Source organism: Scyliorhinus torazame, chromosome 28 (assembly GCF_047496885.1).
Source record: "Scyliorhinus torazame isolate Kashiwa2021f chromosome 28, sScyTor2.1, whole genome shotgun sequence".
Classification (NCBI taxonomy): domain Eukaryota; kingdom Metazoa; phylum Chordata; class Chondrichthyes; order Carcharhiniformes; family Scyliorhinidae; genus Scyliorhinus; species Scyliorhinus torazame.
This window is the reverse complement of record NC_092734.1, coordinates 7,958,340-7,966,548: the sequence shown is the minus strand read 5'-3', so window position 1 is coordinate 7,966,548 and position 8,209 is coordinate 7,958,340. Positions and strand designations below refer to the sequence as shown.

Below are 8,209 nucleotides of genomic sequence, written 5' to 3'. Positions count from 1 at the left end.
CCTTATCTACCTGCCCAGCTGCCTTCAGGGATCTATGGACATGTGATAGATCTACCATGCGGTTTCAGCAGCACTTTGCGATTACTAGAACTCTGTAGAAATTTAAGTTAAAACTTCTCAGGTGCAAATAAGAATTGTTTTATTTGTCTTCTATTGATTACAATTGAAAGTCATTTAAAAGGCAATTCGTAGACAATTTGAAGCTTTCAAAGAATCACAGAAATGATCTTCTTGCTTAGGCAAACAGCTCACAATAACTTTAGAAGTCAAAGTCTGAAAATGAAATATGAAGACAGGGAGACAGTGAATAGTTCAGATCAAAGTATTGTTGATTCATGAAGGAGAGAGAACTCCAGCTAATGATCCAGCTCCAGCTAAAAAATGGCCGACCAAAACTTCACAGTTATGTTGTGTTTTTTTATCTGTCTTTAGCCATCTAATTACACCCCAATATAATCCTAATTGGTTTGGGCTAGACTCAAACCCATCTGATTTGATGGCAAGCCGTCCATCTGTAATATGCAACATTAGTTTTATTGTTTTGTGTCTACATACTTGTGTATGTTAAGGAATGCACTATTGTGCTGTTATCAAGACCAGTTTGAACTGGTCTTTTGCTGACTTAGCTGTTATAACAATAGAGCCTTCATGTTACTGTGTCGTTGCTATGCTGTTGCTATGGAGCCTGCCCCGTCCTTGGACACTGTCTTGAAAAATGTATTCATTAGTTCAGTTAAAGTGTTTGTTTTAATCTCTCCCGCCTTTGCATGTATCAGGTTCTTTTTGTGTTTCTGTTGTTTTTATGTTGTACTGTCTTGCTAGAATATTGGAACTTAGTAAAATGAATTATGCTGTGTTACGCTGTTTTGTAAGCTGTATGTTTTGAGATGACCTGAGGTTATGAGAGTGTTGAAACCCTTAACTTAAAATGGGTAAAACTGGGGCTTAATATTTATCCTAAATATCTATCTTTTACCTATCAGGTGTGTTAGAAAATAGTTGACTTCTACAACATGCAGCACAAGGTCCCTCTGGTTCCCTGTACTTCCTAGGGTTCTACCATTCATTGTATATTCCCTTGCCATGTTAGTCCCCCCAAAATACATCACTTCACACTTTACACGCTTAAATTCCATTTGCCACTCTGCCCATCTAACCAGCCCGTCTATCTCACCCTGTAATCTAAGGCTTTCCTCCTCGCTATTTACACCACCAATTTTTATGTAATCACCAAACATACTGCTCATACCTCCCACATTCCCTATTAGATCATTCCCACATTCCCTATTAGATCATTCCCACATTCCCGTACAGGTCATTAAGGTACAATACAAACTGCAAGGGACCTTGCACTGATCCCTGTGCTACACCACTGGACTCAGACAGTCACAAAAACAGCTTTCAACCATCACTTCTGCCAATTTTGGATCCAATTTGCCAAATTGCCCTGGATCCGATGGGCTTTTACATTCTTGATCAGTCTCCCATACGGGACTTTGTCAAAAGCCCGACTGAAGTCCATGTAGACTACATCAACTGCATCAAAAATCTGAATGCAAATATCAATCAATCTGAATGTTAGTTGGAATCAATTTAATATGAATTGGAAACTATCCGAATGTGAATCGGCATCAATCTACAAAATCAACGGGAATGAAAATCTGAACTATTTAGAATGTACATCTGACACAATCCGAAACCTGATCTGAAAAATGAAAGGAAATGAAAATCGCTTATTGACACAAGTAGGCTTCAAATGAAGTTACTGTGATAAGCCCCTAGTCGCTGAATCTGATTCTGCAGCAATCCTTTTAAAACAAAATTTATTTTATTAAAAATATGTGTCAAAACAGGTTACAGCAAATAAATACAGCGGGAAACATACTTCCCAGCAATCAACTATACAGTCTGTACAAATTTTAACCCTTTTTCACCCCTCCCCCCACAAGAGGTCTACAAAATTATGAGGGGCATAGACAGAGTGCTAGTCAAAGACTTTTCCCCAGGGTAGAGGGGTCAATTACTAGGGGGCATAGGTTTACGGTGTGAGGGGCAAGGTTTAGAGGAGATGTACGAGGCAAGTTTTTTTACACAGAGGGTGGTGGGTGCCTGGAACTCGCTACCGGAGGAGGTGGTGGAAGCAGGGACGATAGTGACATTTAAGGGACATCTTGACAAATACATGAATAGGATGGGAATAGAGGGATACGGACCCAGGAAGTGTAGAAGATTTTAGTTTAGATGGGCAGGTTTGGAGGGCCGAAGGGCCTGTTCCTGTGCTGTACTTTTCTTTGTTCTTTGTTCTTTGAACAGCTCATCAAACACAGTCACAAACCTTTTCTCAAACCCCTCTGCGGAGCACCTTAACTCATACTTTATTTTCTCTAACCGCAGTAAGTCGTACAGGTCACCCAACCATGCTGCTACCCTCGGTGGTAATGCCAGCTGCCATTCCAGTAAAATCCATCGCCGTGCCATCAGAGAGGCGAAGGCCACGACATCGGCCTTCCTCCTCTCCATGAGCTCCGGCTTCTCTGAAACCCCAAATATCGCCACCAAAGGGTCTGGATCCACCTCCTCCAACACTATCCTGGTTAAGACCGCGAACACTCCCGCCCAGAATCTTCCCAGTTTTTCGCAACCCCAAAACATGTGCGCGTGGATTCTGAAGCAATCCTAACGTGAATGTTAATCAGTCTGAATGTGAGAATAAATCAATCTTAATGTGTACGTGAATCAATCAGAATGCGAATTTGAATCAATCTGGATGTGAATCTATTTGATTGTGAATCTGAATCATTCCGAATGAGGAATTCCACTTAATCTGAATGTGAAATTGAAATATCTGAACGTAAATCGGAATCATTTTCAGAGTGTGCTAATAAACGTCGACAGTCTTAAACCATACTATATGAATAAGTCAACTTTACAAATTGTTGACCCAACAGTGAGCAGTTTTACGTCCTCCTTTTCACACAGATGGGGGCCCTGAGCAAGAAGTTGTTCACTGGATGTATCCAAAGCAAGTTTTCAAAAGGGTAAGATCTCAAACTAGCCAACAATGGTAAATGAGTGAATGTAAAAGATTGTTCCTGTCTGGGAGCAGTGGGTGGGATAATTGCAAATGAATGTGATGGGATGCGATGTGTTCTGCATTTCATTAGCGATGTGACTCCAGTCACCAGTTTGTCTCCCAGAAGGATTCTAATCGGAGTGAGCAGACTGAGTGGGGAGAGATGCCAGAGCTCCACCACAAACAGTTACTCTGTGAGATGCTGAGGCGATCGTGATGGCTCTAATCCTGGAAAATACCCCCGGGAAATACTGTGATCGTGGCTCTCCACACTTCATCTCTCTTGTTTTTCCCTAACTCCCTCCCCACAGTGTTAAAATCAGGACTCATGAGCAATACGGTGGCGCACTGCTGCCTCACGGCCCCGAGAACGCAGGTTCGATCCCGACTCTGGGTCACTGTCCGTGTGGAGTTTGCACATTCTCCCCGTGTCTGCGTGGGTTTCGCCCCCCATAACCCAAAGATGTGCAGGGTAGGTGGATTGAACACGCTAAATTGCCCCTTAATTGGAAAAAATGAATTGGGTACTCTAAATGTTAAAAAAAAATTTAAATCAGGACTCACCTCGCTGACTGCAAAGTTTCAAAGTGAAGGCCAAGGTGACAGCCAGGCACAAGGGCCCAGGTCTTCCGACCTCCGGATATTTGAATCCCAGAGGGATTCTGGAAGAAGGGATGGGGGACACCTCGTAAGTCTCAATTCAAAGACTCTGCGGGAATTTCCTGGGAAGTTTGAACTTCCGTTGGGCAACCACCCAGCGCCTGGAACTCTCCGGAACTTTGGACGATTCTCACTCACTAAGAACAGTTACCCAGGAAAGGTTAAAAGGGTTAAAACCAGTTCTAACTCCTGGGTAACTTACTATATTATAGACACCCCACCCCCCACCCCGCCCCTGACCCCCCCCCCCCCCACAACTTTCCCCCAAGACGCAGCTAACCTCCTGCTCCACCCACCTGCCACCCTACCCCCTCACTCACTTGCCTCACACTTATGTTCTCTCCATAGCTTGTCCAAATGGTTGGGGCATTTAAACTGATTGGAATACAGCAGCTGGTGCTGTGTAAAGGGAGCATGGCTTGGTTTCTACCAGCGTGCTTACACCACACAGGAAGGACTCCTGAAATGGTATGCTTCACGTTTCTGAGGGGTCTGGTTAGGAGTTTGAACATTGCTCAAGACTGGGCACCCATGAGGTGCTGTGGGTCATCGGCAACAGAACTGTACTCTGCAAAATCTGTGACCTCATGGCCCGACATATCCCCCACTCACCCATTACCACCAAGCCAGGGGATCAACCCTGGTTCAATGAAGCGTGCAGGAGAGCATGTCAGGAGCAACACCAGGCAGACCGAAAAATGAGGTGTCAGCCTGGAGAAGCTACAACACAGAACTGCTTGTGTGTCAAACAGCATTAGCAGCAAGTCATAGACACAGCTAAGCGATTCCACAACAAACCCATCAGATCTAAGCTCTGCAGTCTTGCCACATCCAGCCGTGAATGGTGGTGGATAATTAAACAACTCACTGGAGGACGGGGCTCCACAAATATCCCCATCCTGAATGATGGAGGAGCCCAGCAGATCAGTGCAAATGACAAGACTGAGGCATTCGCAACAATCTTCAGCCAGAAGTGCCGAGTGGATGATCCATCTCGGTCTCCTCCGGAGGTCCCCAGCATCACAGATGTCAGTCTTCAGTCAATACGATTCACCCCACGTGACATCAAGAAATGGCTGAAGGCACTGGTTACTGCAAAGGCTCTGGGCCCTGACAATATCCCGGCAATAGTGTTGAAAACTTGTGCTCCAGAGCTTGCCGCGCCCCTAGCCAAGCTGTTCCAGTACAGCTACAACAATGGCATGTATTCGGCAATGTGAAAATTGCCCAGATGCGTCCTGTGCACAAGAAACAGGCGAAAGACTTCCGGTTGCGGCTATGCGGAGCTAAGCCGCACGATTCGGCAGCTCCCGCGATCACGGACTTTCGGGCTCGCTAGAGGAGTCCCAATGGAATTTTTTTCACAGACAACCCGTGGGGAAGAGAAGAGAGAGGTCCCCTACCAACTTTTATGGACCGGACCCGAAGTGCAACGGCCAAAAAAGCGGCATTGGAGCAGCGGGAGAAGCGAGGGAAAAAAAGCAAAATGGCGGCGGCCGGGGACAAAGCAGAGTGCGGGCCGGAGCTGCAGGAGTTCATCAAGCGCTGCTTTGAGGAGCTGCGTAAGGAGATGCTGGTGCCTATGCTGGCGGTAATTGAAGGACTAGGGATAACCCAGAAGGCCCACGAGGTGAAGATCCAGGAGGTCCAGAAAAGAGTGAGTGAGAACGACGACGAGCTCTAGGGCCTGGCGGAGAGAGTGGAGCGGCACGTGGCGCTACACAAGAAGTGGGCGGGAAGACTCGTAGACCTGGAGAACAGGTCGAGGAGAAATAATCTGAGGATCCTGGGTCTCCCAGAAGGAGTGGAGGGGACCGATGCCGCGGCATACGCGGGCACGATGATCGGGGCGATGATGGGCACGGAGGCCCCTTCGAGTGCTGGCGAGGAAGCCCAAGGCAACTGAGCCGCCAAGGGTGATGGTGGTGAGATTTCACCGGTTTACGGACAGAGAGAGGGTCCTGAAATGGGCCAAGAAGGAGCGGAGCAGCAAGCGGGACAGCGCAGAGATCAGAATATACCCGGACTGGAGCACGGAGGTCGCTAAGCGGAGAGCGGGTTTCAACCGGGCCAAAGCGGTGCTGCACCGGAAAGGGGTGAAATTTGGAATGCTGCAGCCAGCGCGACTGTGGGTTACACATAATGGCCAACACCACTACTTCGAAACGCCCGAAGAGGCGTGGACCTTTTATACTAACTGAAAAGTTGGACTCTAACTGAGGGTTTGTGAGGGTGGGGGGGATGTTTGAGGTTTGATGCGTGATGATTGTTGAATATAGGGGGTCAATCACGCGCAGGAAATGTTACATGGGCTGGGGGAGAGAGACACGGCCGCGACAGGAGCTGCGCCAGAGGGGGGCGGGGCAGGCTTTGGAAAGCACGGGGTTTTTTTCCCACGCGCGGGAAGAAAGGCGGGAAGGGGAACGAAGGAACGTATATTGATTGGGAGACTCCCACACGGGGGGGTCACAGGGACGGCGGGGGAAGCAGGTGTCAGCTGACTTACGGGAGTGACATGGGGGGAGCAAAAAAACTAGACAGGGGTCTAGCGGGGGGGGAGGGGAGGGGGGAAGGGGGGGGGGAAAAAGGGTTGCTGCTGCACTGGCCGAAAGGGAATGGGACACAGAAGAGGTGGTCGGGACGGAGGTCCCCCGGCTGGGGGACTGGAGGGTGAGGGAGACGCGGACACGGGACTGGCCCCAGGAAAGGAGATGGCTAGTCGGGGGGGGGGGGCAAGACTACCGTAGCGGATAATGGGGGGAGATATGTGATGGTGAGTGGTAGGTTGCAAGGGACGTGGGTGGTGTTGGTAAATGTATACGGCCCGAACTGGGATGATGCTGGATTCATGAAGCGCATGTTGGGGCGCATTCCGGACCTAGAGGTAGGAGGACTGATAATGGGAGGGGACTTCAATACAGTGCTGGACCCAGCACTGGACCGCTCCAGATCAAGGACTTGAAAGAGGCCGGCGGCGGCCAAGGTGCTCAGGGGGTTTATGGATCAGAGGGGGGGAGTGGACCCATGGCGGTTTGCAAGGCCGCAGGCCAGGGAATTTTCTTTCTTCTCCCACGTGCACAAGGCCTACTCCCGGATAGATTTCTTTGTTCTGGGCAAGGCGCTCATCCCGAGGGTGGAGGGGACGGAGTATTCGGCCATAGCCGTTTCGGACCACACCCCGCACTGGGTGGAAATGGGGCTGGGAGAGGAGAGGGACCAACGCCCGCTGTGGCGGCTGGATGTGGGACTGCTGGCAGATGAGGTGGTGTGTGGGAAGGTGAGGGGGTGTATCGAAAGGTACTTGGAGGCCAACGACAACGGGGAGGTGCGGGTAGGGGTGGTATGGGAGACGTTGAAGGTGGTGATCAGGGGAGAGCTAGTCTCCATCAGGGCTCATAGGGAGAAGACAGAGGGCATGGAAAGGGAGAGGTTAGTGGGGGAGATTTTGCGAGTGGACAGGAGATACGCAGAGGCCCCGGAGGAAAGATTGCTGGGGGAAAGACGACGGCTCCAGATGGAGTTTGACCTGTTGACCACGGGGAAGGCGGAGGCACAGTGGAGGAAGGCGCAGGGGGCGACCTACGAGTATGGGGAAAAGGCTAGTCGGATGCTGGCACACCAGCTCCATAAGAGGACGGCAGCGAGGGAAATAGGGGGAATCAAAGATGGAAGGGGAGCCACGGTTCGGAGTGTAACGAAAATATCCAGCCCCCAGGGGAGGAGGAGGGGATGAGACGATTCCTAGACCAACTTAGGTTCCCGAGGGTGGAGGAGCACGAGGTGGCTGGTTTGGGGGCACCAATTGGGTTGGAGGAGCTGAGTAAGGGTTTGGGGAGCATGCAGGCGGGGAAGGCCCCGGGCCGGACGGGTTCCCGGTGGAGTTCTACAGGAAGTACGTAGACCTGTTGGCCCCGCTACTAGTGAGGACCTTTAACGAGGCAAGAGAGGAGGGGACCCTGCCCCCGACAATGTCGGAGGTGACAATTTCCTTGATTCTAAAGCGAGACAAGGACCCACTGCAATGTGGATCGTACAGGCCGATTTCGCTCCTCAATGTGGACGCTAAGTTATTGGCAAAAGTGCTGGCCACGAGGATTGAGGACTGTGTCCCGGGGGTGATTCATGAGGACCAGACGGGATTCGTAAAGGGCAGGCAATTAAATACCAATGTGCGGCGGCTCTTAAACGTGATAATGATGCCATCGGAGGAGGGAGAGGCAGAGATAGTGGCAGCTGTGGACGCCGAAAAGGCCTTTGACCGAGTAGAGTGGGAGTACCTTTGGGAGGTGCTGCGTAGGTTTGGGTTCGGGGGAGGGTTTATCATGTAGTGACGAACCGGCGGAGGTCGGAGTACTTTCGGCTGTACTGAGGAACGAGGCAGGGGTGCCCCCCTGTCCCCTCTGTTGTTTGCATTGGCGATAGAACCCTTGGCCATATCACTGAGGGAGTCTAATAAATGGAGGGGGGTGGTCCGAG

At 50.1% G+C, this 8,209-nt stretch overlaps 1 long non-coding RNA gene across 1 annotated transcript in view; it reads right to left on the bottom strand.

Annotated features, from left to right (window-relative positions):
- Positions 1-8,209, bottom strand: part of LOC140403497 (uncharacterized) — a 39,442-nt gene that overhangs the window by 25,263 nt on the left and 5,970 nt on the right. The gene's annotated exons all lie outside the window — the stretch shown is intronic.